The following is a 26,416-nucleotide window of genomic DNA, read 5'->3' as shown; positions in this document are numbered from 1 at the left end:
TTTTTTCCTTAAAAAGCATTTTTTTTATCATATGTTCTACTGTCTCTTAGAGGCACAGAATTTTAAACGCTTTTAATTCAGGCAATGAACTATGTCAGAACAGGCTAATGTACAATAGAGCAAATGCCGTTTAAAGTGTTTAAACTAGAGTTCAATACTGTTTCCCTTCTCAGAGTTAAGTTTTCCCTAGGCCTTGCAATGAGTTTTCAGGGTAAGATCTATGATCACAGAAAGCAGAGGGAAGGTTGCCAAAATATGCATACAGAATTTGGCATGCTGTAGTTGATAAGTGTCTAAGATGGGATCACATCTTCCTAAAGCCAATATTAAAGGGGTTGAATTTCCTATTTTCTTCAGGCACCATTAAAAGTAGTTTATTACATTTGCTCTAACTGGAAAGGGACAAGCTACAGTAAAGAGCTGTACCTGGTATCAAATTCATTACAGTTATGCTATACTCTTGGAAATCATTTCAGCACTTATTAATAACCTGAAGGAAAAAGGAAAATAAAAAGTAAAAGAAAGCAGCAGAAGACTAAGTTGTAAGAAACCTGAACAACATTCCTTATTTAGATCAAGAATGATCCTCTTGACATTTTTACAGGTAAATCAGAATTGAGTGTCACAGCAGGGATGAGGAATAAATTTTACCTCAAAATGAAACAAGTGCAAATTCTAACACAAACCATTTGACTTTCAAATCATAACTTAAACACAGTCATTCATTTCCCAATAATGAAGATTCAATAATTCTGTCCATATCATACACACAGTCAACAAATTGAAACCCTGATAAGTCACTCACTGGGAATCAGTGAGTTACAGAGCAACAGAGAAAAGGACATTCTTTTCCAAGTGAATAATTAAAATTGTTTCCCATATTTGACATTAGGAAATATGAGGTTTTACCTTAATATCTAGAAATATTGTCTTACCTATTTATGCATAGTCTCATTTTAATACATAAAATAACTTTTTAGAAAGCTTATAATCTCTGAATTTTACTGAGTATTTTAAAAACATAGGAGGCACAGCTAGAGCACTGACACATTACAAAGACTTAGTTTCCCATGCAAATAAAGAAGGTAAAAGCAACTCTTCCATAACACATCTATGAAGAAAGTTTCTAATCCTGACCAAAGTCTGGAAGGTTCTAAAAAAATATCAGAATCAGACAGCTTAAGCTCTGGTTCATAATTCAGTGAAGATCAAAATGCACCTATTAAGTCAACTGCCACTAGTCTTCTACTTCTCATTTTCAGCAAAACTACTATAGTCTACCAATCTGTCTTTGACTCATCCTTTGAAAATACCACCACTAAGCAGTAAATAGAGCCAAAATGGGAAAAGGATGGGGTGCTTGCATTACAAAATATTCAGGCTTAGATTATAAATTTAAATATTCCAAAATAACCAGGATCTTGAAGAAATAATTAATATTCTCTACCATTCATAATATTTGACCAGAAATAAGAAATCTGACTCAGTGACAAATCTCTCCATAAAAACATATGAAATAAACAAAATGTGGTATATCCATACAACAAAATCTTATTCACCAATAAAAAGAATAAAGTTCTGACATACACTACAATAGAGATGAACCTTGAAAACATGCAAAGTGAAAAAAGTCAGCACAAAAGGCCGTATGTTGCATGATTCCATTTATTTGAAATGTTCAGAGCAGGTGAATCCATAGAGATAGGAAGTCATTGCCAAGGCTGGGACTGACTGCTAAGTGGCACAGAGCTTCTTTTTGGAGTGACGAAGATGCTCTGGAACAAAACAGTGGTGATATTTGCACTACATCATGAATGTACAAATGTCACCCAACTGTGTACTTTAAAATGGTTAAAATGGTAAATATTATATATTATGTGGCTCTTTTTTACCACACAATTTTTTAAAAAAATGTGATTTGAGCTTTCATGCAAAATAAACCTGACCAGTTCTTGAGTTTCAAATCTCTTCTAGAAAGAGCTTTACATGATAGTACAAGGAAGTCAGTGTATCCTAGAAGGCTGAATGCTCGCACCAACCCTCATGACTCCAGACCTAAGGCAGTCAAGGCTCAGGCACACACAAAGCGGGCTTCAGATGGTACCCGTGCTTCCTCTGCGTGCTTTTCAGTTATTCAAGCAGCATTAATTAAGTACCTATGATGAGCCAGGCACCACACCCATTCCTGAACACAAAAATGGAATAAGATGCAGCCTATCTTTCCCCAAGGTGGTCACCACAATCCAGAGAAAGACAGCTACATGAAGAGGTGATGATCAGTCAGTCCAGTTCAGTTACTTAGTCACATCTGACTGACGCTTCGCGACCCCATGGCCTGCAGTGTGCCAGGCTTCCCTGTCCATCACCAACTCCTGGAGGTGATAATAATATTCAATATAAAACCAACCAAGACTGTGATATGTCCAGGGTGTGTGGGGAGAGAAGATGTCAAGGGTTGGGGGAGGCGACAGCAGCTTGGCTAGGCAGGGTTCCGAAGCAGGACAGATCAGACCTAAAGGTGTCTGAAACAAACAGGCAAAATCTGTCAATGTGATAGATACATTTTCTTGTTTCTTCCACTCCTTCCCAATTTTCTGAACAACTTGTATTGGCTGGGTGAGTGTTTGTCAGAGATATTTTAGAAATAAAACTCACAACCAAGGATAAACTGGATTGAATGACCACTAAGACCCCCTTCTGATCCTAGAATCTAGGACTTCCATAACTTCATTAGTGAATACTTTTCTTAAGACTTTCAGAATCACTTCACTCATTTATTTCATTTACTCTCTAAAGAAGTCTGCTAGATATTTTTTTTAAAGTCTATATATTTAGCAAGCAATACAGTAAAATACTTGAGAATACTTCTCAACAGTAATTATTTCAAAAGAAAATGATACTAGGATAAAGCAAATCTAATAGGGAAGTGATGACAGTTCATTAGTATCTCATAAAGAGCTCAGAATACTATCCTGGTAGGTTCAGGTCCCATCTGTCCATGTCTTAGTATATTTGAGTCTGTGGGAGCTTGCTGACTCTTGCTTATAAGCCCAGGTTCTAAAATTAGAAGTAGCCTTGAACAAGCCATTATTCTTCCTGAGATATATTAAATTAAATCTCCTCTTACCTCAAAAGAAATCAGAGTAGTCACATAGGAGATTTGAGAAGGTTAAATAATTTATATTATGACAAATATAATTCTCTGTAAACTCCAACATGTGAGGGAAATTTTATTATTCTCTGGGAGAAAGATGATGAAAAGTTAAAATTTTCAGACCTATTTTTGGGGGATAAAATTCTAAAATAACTTTAAAACAAGGAAACCTACTAAAATCAAAGTCACCATCAGATTCCACATTCTTAAGCAAACAAACTTTTCAAACCAGAGTTTAACAAGTAGCTAAACTCTATGATTTTTGTTTCTTTTTTCTATTAATTATCCACTTACCATGAAAGGTTCCCAGTCAGCACTGAGACATAAAGCATGATGTACAAAGTGAATATAGTCCCTTTTAGAACAGTAAACGACCAGACGTTTCATGGGAAGGAAGGGGTCTGACATTAGCCTCAAGCTAAACTTAAGAATGCTTTAGCATCTAACGGACTGTTTTGATGAATATTTTATGACTTAAAGTGAAACCCATTAAGTGAAATATGACTAATCAGAATCACATAATGCTTGAGAGCATGGACACTTGCAGCTAACTCCTTCGTTCGATTCCAGCTCCACTGACTCCTTAGCCGTGTGCCCGGGCAAACTGCTTGACCTCTCGGTGCTGCTATTTCTTCATCTACAAAACAGAATAGTGACTTTTTATGAGGAATAAATAAATTAATACTTGTAAGCACTAGAAACACGCTTGTCCCATAGTTTAAAATTACATATTAGTTATAGACAGGCCCTCAATATATCTCGGGAACTTTGCACAGTCATCACCTGAGGCATCATAGGAACTTATTCCATATAGAGATGGATCTCCCAGGCCTTCTCCACATTTTCCTTCTTCTAAAGTGCTCTCCATCATTACCCTGCAACTCATGCCTACCAGCACTGTTCACAAATTAGACATAATGATCTACTATGGTTTGGAAATTCTCAAGGACAAACTATATGCAAACTCATCAGATTAGACCTGTCAATTCTGTTCAGAAACAGGTTGTTGTTTAGTCACTAAGCCATGTCCGACCCTTTTGAGACCCCTATGAACTGCAGCCCACCAGGCTCCTCTGTATATGGGATTTCCGAGGCAAAGAATACTATAGTGGGTTGCCATTTCCCTCTCCAGGGCATCTTCCCAACCCAGGAATCAAACCTGTGTCTCCTGCATGGGCAGGATTCTTTACCACTCAGCCACCACGGAAGCCCTTAGAAAGAGGCAGAGGTATGTATTAACACACTGAATTTAACTACAGCTTCACATTTTCACCTGGGATCAATTTTGTTCACCTCACAGAAAAAAATACCACACTCCTGAAGAAAGCTTCATGTCATCGGTGCCCCAAGAAGGAAGAAGGCAGCTCTTCCCGTAAGTGCTCCTGACCTTTGTCCAGTTAACCCTTCTTACAGTATCTAGCACCTGCTGCCTTGTATTAAGTTAATATACAAATTATCTGAGAGGAGGGAATGGGACTTTTTTCTTATCACCCTGGAGCCTAGTGAAGTACCCTGCACTTGGAAAGCACTACATAATACTTACGATGAATGAATGGACAAGCGAATGAATCAATAAACATATTCTAGAGCATAATTTAATTTCTTCCAAGATCTACATTTTCTTCCAAGCAAGTTGGCCAGTGTCTCCTGTAATCCAATCCTTCAGGTCATTCTGCCTTCCTTCCTAAATTACAGGCAGTTTGACCTAGTGGTTAAGAACAGTGACTCAGAACCAGTTGGACTCTGGGCTTTCCACTTACCAGCCTTAGGGCCTTGAGCCTGTTAAGACTCTATGGGCTTCAGTTTCACCAACTATATAACATGAGGATAATACATATGCTTATTCCATCAGATGGCAAAGGATTAAATATGTCTTGTGTATAAAGCACTTAGAACAGTGACTGGCACATAGTAAGTGCTGTTTAGGTATTCACTATCATTACTTCCACCCTCTAAAGTCATAGTTTATTAATAATTTTTCTCCATTCCCTTGGTTCCTATGGAAGGAAGGTTTTGTCTTTATTGTCCTCTACTGAAGTTTAAAGTCAAAACAGTTTTTTCCCACAGTTCCCTAAACATCAAACTGCTGGCCTCCCTAGACTCAGCCCGCCTCTCTTCCCAAACCAGCTTCTCCTGTCTGGGCACACACAAGCCCCATTAAGCTTCTGCACTGCCACCACCTTCACTTCACCTGGCAACTCTACAGACTTCAGTCATTCTCCCAAAGCTCTTGCTCATATCATTATCATGACCAACAGCATCTCCATGGCTCACTAAACTCTGGGCTTCAGCCAGACTTGGAGATACTTCAAAGTCCCCACATGATTTGGGAGAAGGATAGGGAAGCTGTTTGTTTTGAAATACAACATGTCCAGAATGAGATGCCTTGTTTCCATGTATTTGTTTACCCTGACACAAATCAACCACTCTCAGGCTTGCTACAAGCTTGATGAAGATCTCCACCAGATACAACACCAAAAAGGTTGAGACAGCTGTAAAGGTTTCTGTTTCCCTGGAGATGGAGTTTCATGGAAGGCTAAGAATCACCACAGCAACCAGACTACAAAAACAGTCCGTAGGCTGCAGCCCCATAACTCTGGTAAAGCAATTTGTACTCCGTGAAAAGGCTAGGGCACAGAAGTTGAAAAATGATCAAAGTAAACACTGCTCTTCAAGCACCATTCTGTTGTGCTGATTTCAAGGCATCAAGTCACAGCATCAAAGTTCTGTTATGAAAGATGCACGTCAAGTGCCAAGGATTTGCTCGGCTGAACTAACTGCTCTGGTGCGAAGGTCTAGAGATAAGTTTATAGCACATTTTCCAAAACAACCATTTCAAATTTGCTCTAAAAGCAGATCAGGGTAAAAATGTACACCATTATATCAAGTTACCCTGCCCAAGCTAGAACAGCTGTTGATCCCAACCCTGGATTTAAAAAAAGAGAGAAGGTGATTTTCCTTTTTTTGGCCACACTGCACTGCATATGGGATCTTAGTTCCCTCACCAGGGAATGAACCCTTGCCCCATGCGTTGGAAGCACGGAGTCTTAACCACTGGACCACGAGGGAAGCCTCAGAAGGTGATGTTCTGATAAAATCTTAAATAGACTTTATTTCATACTGACCTTACCGGGACTAATTCCAATAAATTTAAGGGAAATTTTTCTAACCTTCATTTAACACTAACGAAGAAAATGACCTGTTCCAGGGTCTCTGATCCACTACCATCAATTTATGCTATACTTTAAACAGCAAATAAGAAACTATATAAGAATAAAAATATAGTATCTATTATATCTATACTACACAGAAGCAGCAACTATAAAGTATAGGAACTTAGAAACAAATTTCTTCATAAACTTATAAAAGTCTTCAGGTTTTATTAACATGATCAAAGTTAATTATTAACTACGTTTACTACAGCTTTAATACACAGAACATTTTTATTTTAAGGAACTCAAAGTGATTTACCTGAGTAGCCCTACAGCAGCCTCAAAAGTTAGGTAAGAAAAATATACAATTCCCATTAGCAATAATTTATGGAAGAAATTCTCAGAATCTCAATTATATTGGTGGTACATAATGAATTAATGAAAAAAATACTTATTAATAGGGAGAAATCTTAATTCAAATTACCCTGAACAGAACGTTTAGAAATCTGTACACACACATCACATTCCTCTTCTCTAGATGCATCCCATGGTACGGCTCCCTGAATATATTGTGAAGAAGGGGTCCACTTGCACAAGGGGTCTGAGCAAGATGCTCAGATGTAAGTGGGTCTGTGGGGAACAGAAAGGGAGCTCTGGTGGGAGGCCCTGAGAGTGAACAGAGCAGAACAGGTTGAACTAAGCGGAGAGGGCAGGAGGGCAGGGAGAACCTTGAGAGAAATGTCAAGACAGGGAAGGTAGTGGGGGTAGGCTTGGAGAGCATTTAATTCAGAGCTGAGGAAATATACAAAAGAATATAGAAAAATAAAGTTGGAAAGGTAGACTGGGGCCAGATCTCAATGAGCCGTGAAAGCCAAGCTTAACTAATCAGTGAAGGCAATTGAAAGAAGAGCGTGTAATGTAATTCGCTGAGATGTGACCATGGCTTGCCTCCTGACAAACAGTGGGTACGTCAACTTCTGGCATATCAAGTGTGACTTAGTTAAGCATATTACTACATTAATTTACTAAACTCCCTTCAATCACCTCAGTTATTTGCCCAATAGAATATATATCAGTAATAGAAATGTTTTTAAAACTCTTTTTGTACAGGATCCCATTCCAAATCTTATCCAGTATCATTATTAAGGAATTATCAAGGAGTATCTTGCAATGGGAGAAAAATAAATCTTAATCCTCAGCCCCAAGTATCCTAGACCTGGGGGGTTTGTTCCCTTGCTTTATCCCCAGCTTATAAGGCCCTCAATAAACACCTGTGGAGTTTGGGATATATTTTAACCATGAACAATGAATAAACTAGACAACTAGTATGAGTTACAAGCCTCAAGCATTTTTACAAGCAGTAAGTCATGAGCCTGGTAATTCAGTCCTATTTATAATATTCTATGCAAGAATCTTTAAATCCCACCCTTAGTTCTCTACTCTGTAAGAAATGAACCAGATCATTTACTCTTAAAGTGAACACAAGTCTCTATTCTCTATCCATTGTCTTCCTGAGATGAAATCCTAAATGTTCACAAGACCTAACAATAAGTTTCCAGTAAACACCTGAAACAAATTTGGGTCATAATTGCTCATATGGTATTCTTTTCAAAAGAAAAAGCAAGTAAACAGTTGGTCAGCAATTGTGGAATGAAGATAAGACTGTCTGATTTACAGAAAATGACTTATTGCCTGCCCTTGTAGAAAAGTTAATTATCCTTGCCTGAGAAACAGGGAAAAAGTACTTTCACTATAAACCACAAACACAGTTGCTTCTCAAACTTGTCTTCTTCCTGGTATAATATTCTAGACATATCACTCATTTAAGGGAAAAAACTTCTGCTTTAGTATCTTTCTCTGGGATTCAATTTCCCCATAAATGAAGGGACTAAGCCAAAGCCTACAGTTCTTTGAGCAACCAGTAGAATCAGTAAGTCTTCAAGACAGAGCCCTAGGAATAGACGTAGCTGATGAAAAAGAATGGGCTGATGTGACTGAGTCATCAACTCACAAATTCCAGGTCACGCTAAGTGATTTGTGCACTCAATTAAAAGGAAAGAGTGACAAAAGTTTAGTTAAACTTGCCAAAGTGAATATAGAGAGTAAAACAGAAGATTTTTATTTAAGAACTGAAAATATTCCAAAATGAATTTATTGAACTTTTCAGACCAATGAGAGCATTTTTAGAGAATCTTATTCTTTTCTTTTTCACTTTAACTCTGGGTCAGTGTGTGCCTTATAGTCTTTTATGCTTGACAGAAGCAAAATAAATCATAAAATACTCAAGGCTAATCCTAAAGGTAAATCAAGATTTATAGTGTCTTTTAAAATACATAGTGTTGACAAGATAATAGTCCTAGGACAAGTTAATTTATTTGGTTTTGCTAATTTCTTTTAGATATACTTTTGAATAAGAGAGCTGCGTGATTTATACTGAATTTCAGGAAGACTGGAAGATTTTTCTATCTTTCTAGTAAATCAAAATACAATTTAAAAACAAGAATCAACAATAAGTTTATTATGCTGTCAGGTTCTAAAACCACTCTTTTGATGGGATAATCTCCCTTAATAAAGACAATGGTTGCTCTTGGTTAAACCATAAATCAATAGGCTGAGAACAAATCTTAGTCACTACAACCGACTACAATTCGGTGTCTATGACCAGCTCTAGATCCAAGGTGTGAAGTTCTGAAGTTCTCTCAATCCCCCCCCACTCTTTCTTTTTCCTGCCACCTTTTTGTTCCCCTAGTACTTCACTGGCTGTTCAAGAAGTTAAAGAATAGGGAAAAGGGTAAAATTAGAACCAGTGGACTTAGTTACTGTAAGCAATGATAAAAACCTGAAAGAAGAGGATAAAACACAAAATGAAATTTGTGCACAATAAAATCACTGACCTTTAGTGATACAGGAGATTTTAGACACAGTCTATTTTTTGTAGAGGAAATATTTATTGCAGAGGAAATTGAAGCCCAAAGAGGTGATGGCATGCCCCAATTCCACAGCTGGTTATGGCATCATTGAGGCTAGAACCCAAATATCCATACCAGTGGTCCAGCTTCTACTTATCCTGCTAATGGAACTTTCCATGCCTCTCCTTACAGAACCAATTCTCTGATACTGAAAAAGATCTCCCTGAATCTTGAGAGTTCAGGGTCAGCCTCTTTAACCCAGCCTCTTTAACCACTGGATAAGAACACAGAAACAAAAAGAATGCCAAGAAGCAACTTCTCTCCCTGCAAAGCATCATATGATCTGACCCTTGACTAGCTAATCCCATCTCTTATGCTTTCCTCCTTGCTCACTAGATTCCAGTCATGCTGGCCTTCTCATTCCCCTCCACAAGTCACTTCCAAGCTCTGGGCCTTGACATAAGCAGATCTTGTATCTGGCATAGTCTTCCCATGGATCACTTCCCATGGTTCACTCCTTTTCATCATGAGTATGTCTGTTGAAGTGTACCTCCTCAAGGAAGCCTTTCCTATCCACCCTAATGACCACTCCTTCAAGTACTTGAATACCTCATGTTCAAAACAACACAAGCATTACAAAGGCTGAAGCTCTGCCTTCTTCACCACTATATCCCCAATCCTAGGAAAATGTCCGTACATGGTGAACACTCACATATTTTCAAAACAAATAAGTGAATGAATGTATGAAAGACAAAGGAAAGATGAACCAACATATGGGGCGACTTCACAACATGGTGCTGGGAAATCTTTGCATTTATGTTTTTATAAAACTGAAGGGAAAAAAAGGTAGCTGTGGATATAGAAAAGTTACCAGAAAGCCTTTTGGCATCTATCTAAACCATATCTGATAGGCATTTCTGATAAAAGGCCATGGCCAAGAAAACAAAAATAACCAACTTTCAGCCTACTTCAGATAAGCAAGAATTCAAGACCAAGTCATAATATATCTCAAAGTTCACCTGATTCTGCCAGCAGGAGTCCTACAGTACTAAATTTTTGAGCATGTGAATGATACATTGTTTTACCGACATATTTTCCAAGATTCCCTTCCAAATTCAACTCCATGGTCTTTTTTTTCCCCTAAAGGGCAAAATTCTAACCTGTTTCCAAGCTATTTGGTAATATTTTGGCACAGATAATCCAGCAAAAAAAGCTGTTTGTATAGAACAGAGCTATTGGGAGTAATAGGATGCCCCAACCTGCCCCTCTTTCTGAGGGTTTAACCTATAGATGACAACCCACCTAGTCACATGTAATTCTTACCAGGTGGCTATTTTATTGAAGTTCAAAGACTTATCTCCAATATGATTAAAGTTAACAAACAATATCGGGAGCCATACTTAAGCCCACAGTTAAGGAGAGCAAGGAGGTGAGATCATCTAAATGGGAGCAGGAACAGAGGGAGAATTTGCTATCCACTCTATCTTTGCTACCTTTGGTAGTCTCAAGCAGCGTCAAAGACTGCCTAGTAACAGGTGCTTAATAAATAGTGATTTAATGTTCAAACAAGTGTCAAAACCCTGGGAAAGTCCACCTTGCCCACAGCCACTCAACTGCACATCAACCCCATCTACAGGAGATGTATGCTGCAGATTCAAGCTTGGGCTCTACCAATTACTTCCTAGCTCATGAGTTGGGGTAGAATATTTAACCTCTCTCAGCCTCAGTTTCGATGTCTGTAAACTAGTGTTAACACCCCTGGAAGGGGCATTGATGAGACTGACCAGAATGCTGCCTTTCTTCATCCCCCGAGAAAGCAGTTTACCTGTTTTTTGTCTGACTGTGGCTCCAATCAAGGTGGTACCATTACCTCCTGCCGATAGGTCCCTGGATTTTAAAGCAGGATGACAAACTGATTACAGCTGCAAACACAATCCTTAATGATGTGAAAGTCACTCAGTCGTGTCTGACTCTCTGCAACCCCATGGACTGTAGCCTGCCAGGCTCCTCTGTCCATGGAATTCTCCAGGCTTCCCAATAAAGAATTAGTGGCTTTTCTGCCATTTCCCAGCTTTCCCCTCAACCTCTGGGATTCGGGTCTCATCAGAAACTAGGTGGGAAAGATACAGCACAAGCAGCACCAATGTTAATGGTCATCTTCACCAGTTTACTCCTGTTCAGAAAAGGATCAAATGGGCAGGCTCAAGTCTTGCTCTCCAAATTACATTGCAATTTGGGGGAATTTTGTTCAGAATCCAACAAAGAACAGTCCTGAGAATGCCACATCTATTCCATGCCTGACCCCAACACCACATCTGCTCTGAGGAGACCCCAAATTTCCGAACCATGGGAAATTTCTGAAATTCCATCACCTGCCTTTCCATCCTGGAGTATGCTTTCCAGAAAAACAGGAATACAGGAAGTGCTAAAGCCATGAACTTCTTCCAAGACAGCTGAAGTCACTGGATGAGGTAAAGCCACAGGTTTCTCCCAATCTGTGTGTGGCTGGGAAGTTTGGGGACAAACATTTATCTTTAGAGGTCTACCTAAATTGCCCCCTTCTGCGTTGAAGATAGACTCAATCCACCAGGCTCTGAAGATCTGCATCAATACAGATGAGCACTCATTCTCCCGTGGTAAACACCAACAGGCAGCGCCATCAGAGACAAGCTCTCACAGTTGCCAAGGTACTTGCTGTCCTAACGTATTTCATACTCCTCAGTTCGGCTGTGTTTTATTTACCAGCCTCCTCCCCCAGTCTTGGAAAATTTTGCCTCCAGCCCTCAGCCAAACCACATCCCTATTTCAGACCTCTCCAAATTCTCACCTCCAAGTAGCACTGCCAGGCTAGCACACCTGGCTCCAATTACTCCGGCAAGGCGCCTCCCCCGGCCCAGTCCCTTCCAACACGCCTGATTCCTTAGCACTTCTGTGTTTACCTCGGCCCAGCTGCAGTTGATTAAATCTATCTGGTTACGTTTTGATCACGGGTGTTTGGGGCAGTAATATTCCTACGTCTCTGTCCCTTAAGTTCACAGGTGTTATCCTCTGACGGGGTGCGCGCGGCGGTGCGCGGACTGCTGCCTTCGTCACTCCCACAATGCTCTGCGCTGGGGGCGCAGTCCCAAGGCTTGCGGCGAGGCTGTCCCGTTGCTGGTTCTAATTATGTGGGGCGGGAGGGGCCTTCACTCGAGTAAACGGAAATGATTAGTTCCTCTGATCTTCTGTTTTTCAATAAATAGAGAGGCAGAAAGATTCTTTGTGTGTACTCTGTCCTGATGAAACAGTTAACTGTTTGGAAAATCAAGAAATTTCTACAGTGAGAGGCAGTAAAACCTAAGCAGTGAAACTGAAAAGCATTATCCCAAGCATTTGGAGGCCAGATTTGCCTCCCGGATCTGGAAATCCTTAATCCAGGTTTAACACACACACACACACACAAGCACACACAAGAAGACACCAAATATTATTCGTTTACATTTCAATTAGTTGGTTCCTAACCCACTGCACACTGAGGGTTTCTTTAAGGATATTTTCTAGTTTTAACAATTCCAGAAACCCACTTTCTATTATAGTTTTCAATAGGTATTTTTCACTAAATGCAAATTAAGCTTTTTTACTTTTAATTTGGAGGCCTGGACTAAGGTATTAAAAAAAAAAAAGCGCTTAACTCTCAATGTACACTCAAAAAAAAAAAAAAGCACTGAAAGAAATATTATATCTCAATCTTCCCAACCTCTCCATATCAACAAATGAAGAAACTGATTCCCATGGGTTTACAGATTTGCTCAAGTTTAAATAAAATCTTGATAAATGAAGAAACAATCATTAAGACACACAATCCAGTGATCTCTCTTTTACACCTTGAAACCTGGATTAAGAAACTACTTTAAGGAGTTTCCTGACAGTTCAGTGCTTATGACTTGGTGCTTTCACTGCAGTGGCCTGAGTTCAATCCCTAGTCTGGGAACTAAGATTCCACAAGCTGTGACGCAGCCCCCCAAAACACACACACACAAATTACTTTATGATTGAACCTATATACCAATAACCAGACTTTACAGAAAATATAAGAAATTTCTAAATAAAACATTTCTAACTAGTTCATTTAATAAAGCTAAGCTGTTACAATCATCATATTCACTTGATTCAAGCACTTATCTCACATATTTACTGAATGCTTACTGTGTGCTAGATATGTTCTAATTAGTGAAGACAGTGCACAAAGTAAAACATCTCATGGATATTCTAATGGAAGTTAGTTAGTTAATAAGTTCAGTCACTCAGTAGTGTCGAACTCTTTGCGACCCCATGAACCGCAGCATGCCAGGCCTCCATGTCCATCACCAACTCCTGTAGTTCACCCAAACCCATGTCCATTGAGTTGGTGATGCCATCCAAACATCTCATCACCCTCTGCCGTCCCCTTCTCCTCCTGCCATCAATCTTTCCCAGCATCAGGGTCTTTTCAAACGAGTCAGTTCTTTGCATCAGGTGGCCAAAGTATTGGAGTTTCAGCTTCAACATCAGTCCTTCCAATGAACACCCAAGACTGATCTCCTTTGTGGCTTGGTTGGATCTCCTTGCAGTCCAAGAGACTCTCAAGAGTCTTCTCCCACACCCCAGTTCAAAAGCATCAATTCTTGGGCACTCAGCTTTCTTTCTAGTCCAACTCTCACATCCATACATGACTACTGAAAAAACCATAGCCTTGACTAGATGGATCTTTGTTGACAAAGTAATGTCTCTGCTTTTTAATAAACTTTCTAGGTTGGTCATAACTTTGCTTCCAAGGAGTAAGCGTCTTCTAATTTCATCACTGCAATCACCATCTGCAGTGATTTTGGAGCCCCCAAAAATAAAGTCAGTCACTGTTTCCACGGTTTCCCCATCTATTTGCCATGAAGTGATGGGACCGGGTGCCATGATCTTAGTTTTCTGAATGTTGAGCTTTAAGCCAGCTTTTTCACTCTCCTCTTTCACTTTCATCAAGAGGGTCTTTAGTTCTTCTTCACTTTTGCCATAAGGGTGGTGACAGACAATAAACAGATATAAATACAAATATAAATTTAAATATAAACACATTTAAATATAAATATGAGTTATTTTTTAAAAGTAAAAAAGGGTTTGGAGATAGTGGGGGCAAAGGGTGTGGTTATTTTAAATGGGGTGGTCTATGAAGATCCAGTTGTGGATGTGACTGGTGGTGATAGAAGTAAAGTCTAATGCTGTAAAGAGCAATACTGCATAGGAACTTGGAATGTTAGGTCCATGAATCAAGGCAAATTAGAAGTGGTCAAACAGAAAATGGCAAGAGTAAACATCAACATTTTAGAAATCATCAAGCTAAAATGGACTGGAATGGTTGAATTTAAATCAGATGGCCATTATATCTACTACTGTGGGCAAGAATCCCTTAGAAGAAATGGAGTTGACATCATACACAACAAAAGAGTCTAAAATGCAGTACTTGGATGCAATCTCAGAAACAACAGAATGATCTCTGTTCATTTCCAAGGCAAATCATTCAATATCACAGTAATCCAAGTCTATGCTCCAACCAGTAATGCTAAAGAAATTGAAGTTGAACAGTTCTAAGAAGACCCACAAGACCTTCTAAAACTAACACCCAAAAAAGATGTCCTTTTCATTATAAGGGACTGGAATGCAAAACTAGGAAGTCAAGAAATACCTAGAGTAACAAGCAAATTTGGCCTTGGAGTACAGAATGAAGCAGGGCAAAGGCTAGTAGAGTTTTGCCTAGAGAACGCACTGGTCATAGCAAACATCTTCTTCCAACAACATAAGAGAAGACTCTACACATGGACATCACCAGATGATCAATACCGAAATCAGACTTGATTATGTTCTTTGCAGCCAAAGATGAAGAAGCTCTATACAGTCAGCAAAAACAAGACCAGGAGCTGACTATGACTCAGATCATGGACTCCTTATTCCCAAATTCAGACTTAAATTGAAGAAAGTAGGGAAAACCACTAGACCATTCAGCTATGACCTAAATCAAATCCCTTATGACTACACAGTGAAAGTGAGAAATAGATTTAAGGAACTAGATCTGATAGACAGAGTGCCTGATGAACTATGGATGGAGGTTTGTGACACTGTACAGGAGACAGGGATCAAGACCATCCCCAAGAAAAAGAAATGCAAAAAGGCAAAATGGTTGTCTGAGGAGGACTTACAAATAGCTGTGAAATGAACAGAAGTGAAAGGCAAAAGGGAAAAGGACAGATATATCCATCTGAATGCAGAGTTCCAAAGACCAGCAAGGAGAGATAAGAAAGCCTTCCTCAGTGATCATTGCAAAGAAATAGAGGAAAACAATAGAATGGGAAAGACTAGAGAGCTTTTCAAGAAAATTAGAAATACCAAGGGAACATTTCATGCAAAGATGGGCACAATAAAGGACAGAAATGGTATGGACCTACCAGAAGCAGAAGATATTAAGAAGAGATGGCAAGAATACACAGAAGAACTATGCAAAAAAGATCTTCATGACCCAGATAATCACGATGGTGTGATCATTCACCTAGAGCCAGACATCCTGGAATGCAAAGTCAAGTGAGTCCTATTAGGAAGCATCACTATGAACAAAGCTAGTGGAGGTGATGGAATTCCAGTTGAGCAATTTCAAATCCTAAAAGGTGGTGCTGTGAAAGTGCTGCACTCAATATGCCAGCAAATTTGGAAAACTCAGCAGGGGTCCCAGGACTGGAAAAGGTCAGTTTTCATTCCAATCCCAAAGAAAGGCAATGCCAAAGAATGCTCAAACTACCAACCACACAGTTGCACTCATCTCACATGCTAGCAAAGTAATACTCAAAATTCTCCAAGCCAGGCTTCAATAGTACTTGAACTGAGGACTTCCAGATATTCAAGCTGGATTTAGAAAAGGCAGAGGAACCAGAGATCAAATTGCCAACATCCATTGGATCATCGAAAAAACAAGAGAGTTCCAGAAAAACATCTATTTCTGCTTTATTGACTATGCCAAAGCCTTTGACTGTGTAGATCACAACAAATTGTGGAAAATTCTTCAAGAGGCGGGGATACCAGACCACCTGACTTGCCTCCTGAGAAATGTGTATGTAGGTCAAGAAGCAACAATTAGAACTGGACATGGAATAACAGACTGGTTCCAAATAGGGAAAAGAGTACATCAAGGCTGTATATTGTCACCCTATTTAACTCATATGCTGAGTACATCATGTGAAAGCTGGACTGGAGGAAGCCCAAGCTGGAATCAAGATTGCTGGGAGAAATATCAATGACCTTGGATATGCAAGACACCACCTTTATGGCAGAAAGTGAAGAAGAACTAAAGAGCCTCTTGATGAAAGTGAAAGAGGAGAGTGAAAAGTTGGCTTAAAACTCAACATTCAGAAAACTAAGATCATGGCATCCGGTCCCATCACTTCATGGTAAATAGATGGGGAAACCGTGGAAACAGTGGCTGACTTTATTTTGGGGGGCTCCAAAATCACTGCAGATGGTGACTGCAGGCATGATATTAAAAGATGCTTGCTCCTTGGAAGAAAAGATACGACCAACCTAGACAGCTTATTAAAAAGCAGAGACATTACTTTGTCAACAAAGGTCTGTCTAGTCAAAGCTTTGGTTTTTCCAGTAGTCATGTATGGATGTGAGAGTTGGACTAGAAAGAAAGCTTGAGTGCCCAAGAATTGATGCTTTTGAACTGTGGTGTTGGAGAAGACTCTTGACAGTTCCTTGGACAGCAAGGAGATCCACCCAGTCCATCCTAAAGGAGATCAGTCCTGAATATTCATTGGAAGGACTGGTGTTGAAGCTGAAACTCCAATAATTTGGCCACCTGATGCAAAGAACTGATTCATTGGAAAAGACCCTGATGCTGGGAATGATTGAAGGCAGGAGAAGGGGATGACAGAGGATGATATGGTTGGATGGCATCACTGACTTAATGGACATGAGTTTGAGTAAGCTCCAGGAGTTGGTGATGGACAGGGAAGTCTGGTGTGCTGAAGTCCATGGGGTTGCCGAGTTAGACACAACTGAGCGACTGAAGTGAACTGAACTGATGAAGATCTCTCTGTAGAGGTCATGGCTGGGCAGAGACTGGAGGAAAGAAAGGAACAAGTCCAGTGAGTAAACAGGAGAAGTGCTCCAAGCAAAGGATAAGAGGAAGAAACACGCTCTGCACTTTTGAAGGACATCTGGACCAACAACTACAGTATGGTGAAAATGGTGAGAGCAGTGGGGAGAGCATGAGAGTTACACTGGGATTTTGGATTTTACTCTAAATATAATGGGAAGCCACTGTGGCAAGTTGAGCTGGTGAATTTTATGACTGGACTTAAGTTTTTAAAGGATCATTCAAGCTGCTACGTATTAGCTAATAATGACAGTAGCTAACATTTTCTAAGTGCTTATTATATTCCAAGTACTGTTCTAAGCACTTGTCACATTTTAACTATTTAACTGTCAGAGCAACTTATAAAGTGTGTGCATGCTAAGTCCCTTCAGTCCTGTTCCACTCTGTTTGACCCTATGGACTACAGCCCGCCAGGCTCCTCTGTCCATGGGATTCTCCAGACAAGAATACTGGAGTAGGTTGCCATTCCCTTCTCCAGGGGATCTTCCCAACCCAGGGACTGGATCCACATCTCTTAAATCTCTTGCATTGGCAAGCAGTTCTTTACCACTAGTGCCATCTGGGAAGACCAACTTATAAAATAGATACTATTATTATCCCCATAGGAAGAAAATGAGGCATAGAGAAGTTAGATACCTTGCCCAAAGTCAGCTCATAAACAGTGGAATGAGGATTCTAACACAGGCACTTGGGACTTGGGTTAGGGGTCCACTGAGCCTCAGGTGGTTCAAACCAAATGTGGTGGTGGGGGCAGAGGGGTGAGAGAAGTGGCGGGGTGGGGGTCAAAGGTGTGCAGAGTAAAGTATATTTTTATGGTACAATAAATAGGATTGCATGTGACATCTGATAAACATAGAAAGTCAATGGATAATGACAAGGATTTTGGCCTTGGTAACTAGGTAGTAGTGTCCCTTATGGAGATGGAGAACACGAGCAGTGAACAAAATGGGGATGGGGGGCTGCATGGAACTCAAGATAACCTCCCAAGTTAAGGTGAGATAGGGAGTGTGCTAATTTCCTGTGGCTGCGGTAACTAAAAACTTGATGGCTTAAAACAACAAAAAATTTATTCGCTTATCGTTCTCAAAGTGTCAGCAGATACACCAGAGTCTCTAAGGGAGAAACCATTGCTTGCCTCTTCTAGCTTCTCACAGCTGTTGATATTCCTCGGCTTGTGGTCCCATCACTCCAACCTCTGCCTCCATGGTCGCATCACCTTCTCTTCTGTCTACATCAAATCTCTGTCTTATAAGGACACATGTGATTGCATTCAGAGGCCACCCGGATGACTCAGGAGAATGTTCTCACCTTAAAATTCTCCAGTTACTCACATCTGCACAGACTTTTTCCATACAATATTAATATAGTAACATTCACAAGTTTGGGGGATTAGGATATGGGCATATCTATGGGAACCATTATTTAACCTACCATAATCAGGAATATGTATAAGAAAAATAATAAAAGTCAACAGGTGTGGACAAAGAGTTGGCAGAGTTTATTCCTTTTTCACATGAGAATTGGATCTTCTGTTAATTCTCTTATCTCTATAATCCTGGTACTCTAAAACAGTATGTCAACTATAATAAAAGGTAACTTGCTTATGATAAAAATTATCCCTGGGATTGGTAAATTGTATGGGGATTGGAAAAATTTTAAATCTCTGATGAGAAGAGATATTTGGAGGCTTCCCTGAGAGCAGAGACCCTAGCAAACCAGGTATGTTTTTCATGGGCATAATGGAAACTATTCCTGTAGAGCATAGTTGCCTATTAGTTCCTGGGAGGTATGAGGCTTCTAAAACAGAGCGACACACACACACACACACACACACACACACACACCCCCCATGTAGATCTAGCATTGGAGCCATCAATTGGAGAACTCCAGATGGCTGTATGAACTCATGCATCCAAAGCCACAGGCATCCAAATGAAGAGGAAGGCCATGCTGCTCTGCTCTATGCTGCAGCCCCTTCCCTGTATCCTTTAGCAGATTGAAGCCACCTGTGGCCTGTGATAATTTCTTGGGTCTGAATGTTTGAACCCAAGAAGACCCCCTGGATGTTTGCTGCCACATGTAATACAGATATCATTTCAGTTTAATTATTTCCATTCCTTCCTCCACCAGACTCTTTAACATAGTTGCCAGCAGGGAAAAGGAGCAGCACATTTGTTCCATCCAGTCACCCTCTGGTGGTCTCGCTCATAAGCTGTAAAATGACTAAAAGGAGCAAGGAAAAGCAAAACCTGGAAAACACAAATTAATAAACACACAGAAACTAACTTGACTGCTTCCTCAGGGAGAAGAAGTGAGTAGAACCTTAGATGAGTATGTCATGCTTCCTGCACTATGCCTTCAAGAGGCCTATCCTCCAGGATTAGACACAGAAGTCCCAACCCACATCTTTGCTGGAAATGTGCAAGTGTGCTCATTACTCAGAGCCAAGATAAAGGATAAATCTTTATGAGTACCGTAAGTATGAGTCATAAAAAATAGGAAACACATGTAGGACATATACACAGTAATAGTACCAAGCCAGGGAAAGTGTTTAGGAAATGCGTGTAAGAACACATGGCAAAAAGAGAACTAAAAATTACCTCTGTACACGACTCCAAAAACATTAAAAAAAAAAAACCCTCACAGCATATCAGGGGTCCATATCACTCTGGTCTCTAATAAACACAGGTCATTTCCCTCCTTGGAACTAAGCTTTTTTTTTTTTTCAATGCAAAAAGAGGAGAATTGAATCAAGAAAAAGTAACTTGGAGTAGGCTTTGAAAGATTTTATGATTTGGGAAATTTGAACAGCTTCCAACGAAAACACTGGGAATTAGATATTAACAGCATTAAAACTGAACAAAAAGAAATCTTTTCAGAGGAATACTTATTTTTAATGGTGATATTACCATTTCATTTACATTCTTACTATCTTAACAACTAGTGATGATAAGGGGGAAAAGAGTGGAATCTTCATTCCCTATGAAAGCAGGAAATACACGCATTAAGAACACAGCAAAAGCAACAAAGGCTAGCAGAAAACCCTCTAATAGCCTCTCGGCTTGGCAGAAAGAGCTCACACCAGGGAACAGGCAGAACCCTCTGGCCAGCTGCACCAGATGACAGTCTGGGGGTGTTCAGAGAACAAGGCAGGGTAATTGGCCCCCAAAATTCCTCTGGGACAGATGGTAGAGGCAAAATGCCCACACATGACTCCACTGGAAATTAAGTTCTTCAGTCGTCTTGGATTTTGGAAGACCCCCAAATTTGAGACTCAGCATGGCAAGCAAAGGAGACATATGTCTCACAGCAAAGCACACATGTCCATGTCCACGTGGACCTTGGGCTTCACTGGACTTCAGCCTTCTCCTTTATCTTCAGAAACTACTCTCTCCCAAGGAAAGCCTTGCCTTCATACCTATCCCCTTGAGGTGGACAGGAGTATGCAAGAAATGTGTTTTTTTTTTTAACTTCATTAAGTTTTAAATTTACTGAAAACTAAGAAAAGTCAGTATTCTTTAGGAGCTATCCTGAGGTAGGAATCTCATATAATTCCCACCTCACAAAAAAATCCAACTGCAGACAACCAGAAGAGACAACAGGAGCGTGACTAGAGGTGGAAAATGTAAGCCTCACTTTCCTCTGCCTCTCTTTTCTCAGCCCTCCCAGCACCTGCCACATCTCTTTAGTCCTCTCTCCCAAAGCACCTGCATATGCACTCATGTCCCTAGAAGTGAGGCCTTGTGGGGGGCTCACCTCTTAAAATATGAAGGCAGCTTCCCTTTAAATCAGTGCATAGGTGCTAGGCAAATGAAACCTACAGCCACATCACCAACCTGCTATAGCAAATCAAAAAGAATCAGATGAGGGACTTCCCTGGAGATCCAGAGCTTAAAGAATCCTCCTTGCAATGCAGGGGGTGTGGATTCAAACCCTGGTCAGGGAACTAAGATCCCACACGCTACAGAGCAAGTAAACCCGTCCGCCTGCCTAAACCCATCCTGGATCCTACAGCCGGCTCTCCTTGGCTTATATCAGACCCAGAGACATCTAAGTTAGTCATTCTATCTTCAAAAGAAGCCAAATCTTAGCTAAAATTTACCTCTCTTTTACCAAAGGATGTAAAAATTCTAGATGCAGTCAAAGGACTCTGTAGTTCAGGTGGAAAATGCCATAAATACAAAGCACTATTGTAGGGTGTCCGGGACTAGAACCCAGATAATGCCAGATGATTGCAGGCAAAGAACCGTACCCAGGAGTTAAAAGTATAGCCATTTTACCTTAGTTTTAGCATCCTAAATCAGGAGTGCAATTGGAGCAAAATGTCATCAGGATACTAGAAAATAACGCTAAACTAATAAAAGACAATTTTAAAAATTAATCTTTTTCCTGTGAGTTTAAAAGGCTATCTAGAATCTGGGCATTGATGTTTTAGCATGTCACACAAGGCCAAGGAGTTTCAGCAAAGAACTATTTCAATTAACCAACCGTCTAGCTGAGGCATCCAAGCAGCCTGGAAAGGAAAGCACAGAGCACAGAACTGCAGTGGAAGCCAAAGCAGCAGGTCTTTCAAACAGATTCAGATTCCTGTGTCTTTAAGACCAGACCCTCATAAATGGATTGCTTCTGCTGGACACCATGCTCTAAATAAACAGACTCTTCTGGCCGACACACAACTTCCTGTAGGGTTCTGGTGGGTAAAGCTGGAAAAGGCTGCCAAATCCAATGACCAGCAACTTTTGAGCTGACTTAGAAAACAAGCTACAAAGACTTGAGTCCAGAGTAAACAAAGGAAAAAGCCACATTAAACAGGGAACAAATTACTATACAGGCAGGGATATTTTAAGTGCTCACTGAGCAAAAAAACAAAATAAAAAAAACCAAGTTATTAAGTATTTAACGATATAGGGTAAAGTAAAATGCCTTCTTTCAATTGGAGGAATCAAGGTTAATTAATTCCAGCAACATGAAGAATTGGCTGGAAATCATCCCCCTGCATCAGGACAGATCGTTCTCAATGGCCCAACTTCAAACCCGACTCAGATCAAATGAGCTACCCAAGGGAGCAGCATGGAGTCGAAAGCCATTTATAGCTTTTACCCAGCTGAGGGAAAAGACTAGCTGGTGTACTAATAGAGGACTAAAATCTATAACAGAAAAGAAAAAAAAAACTCAGAAACAGGCTAGAAAAGTCTAAAACAAAGACCGGGAGAAAATAAAGAAAATCGCAGTAGCCCAGGTGGCTCAATGGTAAAGAATCTGCCTGCCAGTGCAGGAATCACAAGAGACATGGGTTCGATCCCTGGGTCGAGAAGATCCCATGGAGAAGGAAATAGCAATCCACTCCAGTATTCTTGCCATGGAAAATTCCATGGACAGACAGGCCTGGCAGGCTACAGTCCATGAGGTTGCAAAGAATCAGACACAACTGAGCATGCAGCATGTATGCACAAGATTTAATTAGGAAAAATAAATCGATGCAGTAATACAAAGCAGACGATACCTGCTCTGCTATAGCAGTTAAGGACTGGGGACAAAACACCAAGTCCACTGATATAATTAAATCAAACCAAAGTACACAGTGGAAAAAGGGAAGAATTTAGGCAGACTTATGATGATACTTTAAATAATGTCCTCAGCACCATGCAAAAACCCAGAGTCCCTGCAAGGCATGGATGGGAGGGGAGTTTGGGGGAGAATGGATACATATATATGCATGGCTGAGTCCCTTTGCTGTCCACCTGAAACTATCACAACATTGTTAATCAGCTATACCCCAATACAAAATAAAAAGTTAAAAAAAAAAAGAATCCATGCAAAAGAGTCCAGCTTGGTTCCTGACCTTAAGAAGTCCACTCACCAGCTGACTACACAAGATTAACAAACATGATTCAGCAGCAAATAAGACAAGAAAACATATAATCCCATACTCTGGGGAGGTGCAGATTGTGGGGGGCAAGGGAGTCAGAGCTACCTTTAGTAAAGAAGGAGTTGGAGGAGGATAAAGGAACCAGGAAAAGACTTGCTGATGAGTTAAGACTTAGCACATGGGCTTCAAACATGACCCATGTTATGTTTGAAGAGTTAAGAAAGCAGCTCAGGTGGAATTAAGAAAAAGCTGTAAGGCAATGGATTCAGCGTAAAGGTCAGGGTGAGGCTCAGGAACATGCACTTAAGTATTTCCAAGGGATTCAGATACAGGGGCTCTGCATACCATATACACTGATCCATAGGATTAAGTCCAAATCCTTATTTGTGCGGCTTTTCCAGTCTCATCTTCCACTTCCAGGACCCAGCCCACCCCCACCATTGCTCCCATCACTGCCGCATCCTCTATTCCAGGGGTTGGCAAGCTTTATCTGAAAATGACCAGACTGTAGACATCTGGGGCTTTGTTATTCTTGTTACCCTAACTCAAGTCTTCCACTGTGGCAAGGAAGAGGCCACAGACAACAAGTAAACAAATGGGCATGGTGGCTCAGAGGTTAAAGCATCTGCCTCCAATGTAGGAGACCTGGGTTTGATCCCTGGGTTGGGAAGATCCCCTGGAGAAGGAAATGGTAACCCACTCCAGTATTCTTGCCTGGAGAATCCCATGGACGGAGGAGCCTGGTAGGCTACAGTCCATGGGGTCGCAAAGAGTTGGACACGACTGAGCGACTTCACTTCTCATGTGCCAATAAAACTCTACTTATTCCCCCAAAAAAAAACTTTACTTACAAAAATAGGCTTCAGATTGATGAATGGATAAGTAAGGTGTGGTATAGCCATATAACAGAATGCTATTCATAAATAAAAAGGAATGAAATAACCAATACATGCACAGTATGGATGAACCTCAAGTGCATTACATTAAGTAAGAGTCATAAATGTCACCCATATTATGTGATTCTATTTATTTGAAAAATGCCCAGAATTTCAAATCTATAAAGAAAGTAGATTAGTGGGTGGGAGCATGGGGAATGAGGAATGATTGCTAATGGGCACCAAGTTTCCTTTTGGGGGTACTAAAAATGTTTTAAACTTCAATTGTCATGATAGTTGCACTATAAATATATAAATATACTGAAAGTCATTGACTTGCATGCTTTAAACAGGTGAATTTTACAGTGTGTAAATTACATACATACAAAAATAGGCAACAGTAAGGATTGGGCCCAAAGCCCATAGTTTGCCACTGCCTGATCTGTATGTACATCAGCCACACCATGCACAGGGAAGAAGTTTCCTCCACACATGGTTTTGCTCTTCCTTCTGCACATGTTGAAGCCTTCCTTCCCCTCAGCCCAGTAACTTCTACTTGACTTTGAAGTCTTTCATCAAATGCTCTCTTCTGAGAATCCCTCCCTCTCCTGCATATAGAATTACCACTCCTGCTGCTGGGGACAAATAATGGTCCTATTATTTGTCACACAGTATTAAGCTGATTTTCCCTCAACCCACAGCAATGCTCAAGACATAACGATGAGGAGGAATTCAGCAGAGAGTCTATCTAGTGCACAGTAGGTTCTCAATGAATAACTCATTGAATAAGTCTATAAATGAATGAACAAATGAATCAATTATAAGAACATTATTTAGAGAAAAATCATTTTAATGAAGAGGCCCACAAGCTGGACTGAAATAATCAGGGCCTAAAGCAGAGTCGGACATGACTAAGCGACTGAACTGAACTGAAAGCTTATTAGGCCAGTCCCAGCAGACTGGTTAAGGAGCTGCAAGGCAGTGGAGAGGAGCATAGAAACTCGGGAAATTTCAGAGGAAAATCAATAAAACTTCATGAATGAACAAATACAGGGTTTCAGTGAATAGGTAAGTCCGAGATGGTTCAAAAGTCCAAAGACATAGGATTTCCCTGGTGGTCCAGTGATTAAGACTCCATCCATCCATTGCAGGGGTCCTGGGTTCAATCCCTGTTTGGGGAACTAAGATCCCACATGCTGTGCAGAGTGGCCAAGGGAAAAAAAACAAAATGAAACAAAAATACACTGAAAACACACACAGGTGATTTGAAAAAAAAAAAGGTGGAAAAAAGTGTCCCAAGACAAGATGGTAGTGGTATCATGGATGGGACAAGGAAGCTAGACTGATAAACCAGCATGCGGGTAAGGAGAAGACCAGCTTTGGAAGGTACTTACAGTCAATTTTAAAGATAAATAGCTAGCATTTGATTGTTTCTTATGTACTAAGCATACATGCCAGCCCTAAGGTGGCCATAGAGACATCTCTCCATCCTCAGTGAATCTTCTAAAGAATTGCCACTATCATCTCTATTTTATTGAAGAGGAAACTGGGGCTCAGAGAATTAAGTAACTCACCCAGAGTCACATGCTTGAAAAGTGACAGAGCTGAGGTCAGCCCTCTATCTGACACCAGGTAGAACCACAGTGGTAGCCACTGCTCCACAGCACACCTCAGGCACCCGAGAGTCTGAGGTAAGACGTGAGAGGTACAGTGCTTTGGAGAGTAGACTGGAGCTCCACTTGAGAAGCCATGAGTCTGGGCAGTCGTTGGCATGGAGGTGACAATCCAAATCCTGAGAACAGACAAGCCACCTCAGGGAGAGTAGACAGGGGAAAACCAGGGCCAAGGACTACAGTTCAGTCAAAACCACTGAGAAAAAAGAACGAGAAGCTGGGAAAGAAACAGAAAAACAGATGAAAAGGTAGAAGCAGAACCAAGCCAAGGTAATATCCTGAAACCCAAAGAGAGATGCTAGAAGAAGGGGCACAGAAAAAGGAGCTGAGGTGGGGTAAGGAGTGTGGAAAGGGGGAGGTGGTAGAAAGAACTCTGCAACAGGAGTTGGGGTCCCTGGGGTCCAGTCCAGCCCTGACACCAAATTCTTGTTTGACAGTGAATAAGCCATGGTTTCACTTCCTGGCCCTGGAAGGTGGTTAAAACTAGGTTGTCTTGAGGGCATCTCTCCAGTCCTAGCATCCCATGAGTTGGTCAAAAGGGAATCACCAGAGACAAATTCAGGAGAGCAGAAGTCAGGCTACAGAGAGGAAAGAAGAGGAAGGCAGGAAACACAGACTCACTCATTCAAAGT

The 26,416-nt window shown here is 40.6% G+C and overlaps 1 protein-coding gene across 3 annotated transcripts in view; it reads right to left on the bottom strand.

Annotated features, from left to right (window-relative positions):
- Positions 1-26,416, bottom strand: part of TGFBR3 (transforming growth factor beta receptor 3) — a 196,257-nt gene that overhangs the window by 86,258 nt on the left and 83,583 nt on the right. The window lies entirely within an intron of this gene.

This window comes from Odocoileus virginianus, chromosome 5 (genome assembly GCF_023699985.2).
Source record: "Odocoileus virginianus isolate 20LAN1187 ecotype Illinois chromosome 5, Ovbor_1.2, whole genome shotgun sequence".
NCBI classification, from domain to species: Eukaryota; Metazoa; Chordata; class Mammalia; order Artiodactyla; family Cervidae; genus Odocoileus; species Odocoileus virginianus.
Note: the sequence above shows the minus strand (reverse complement) of the source record. Positions and strands in the feature narration are given on the sequence as shown.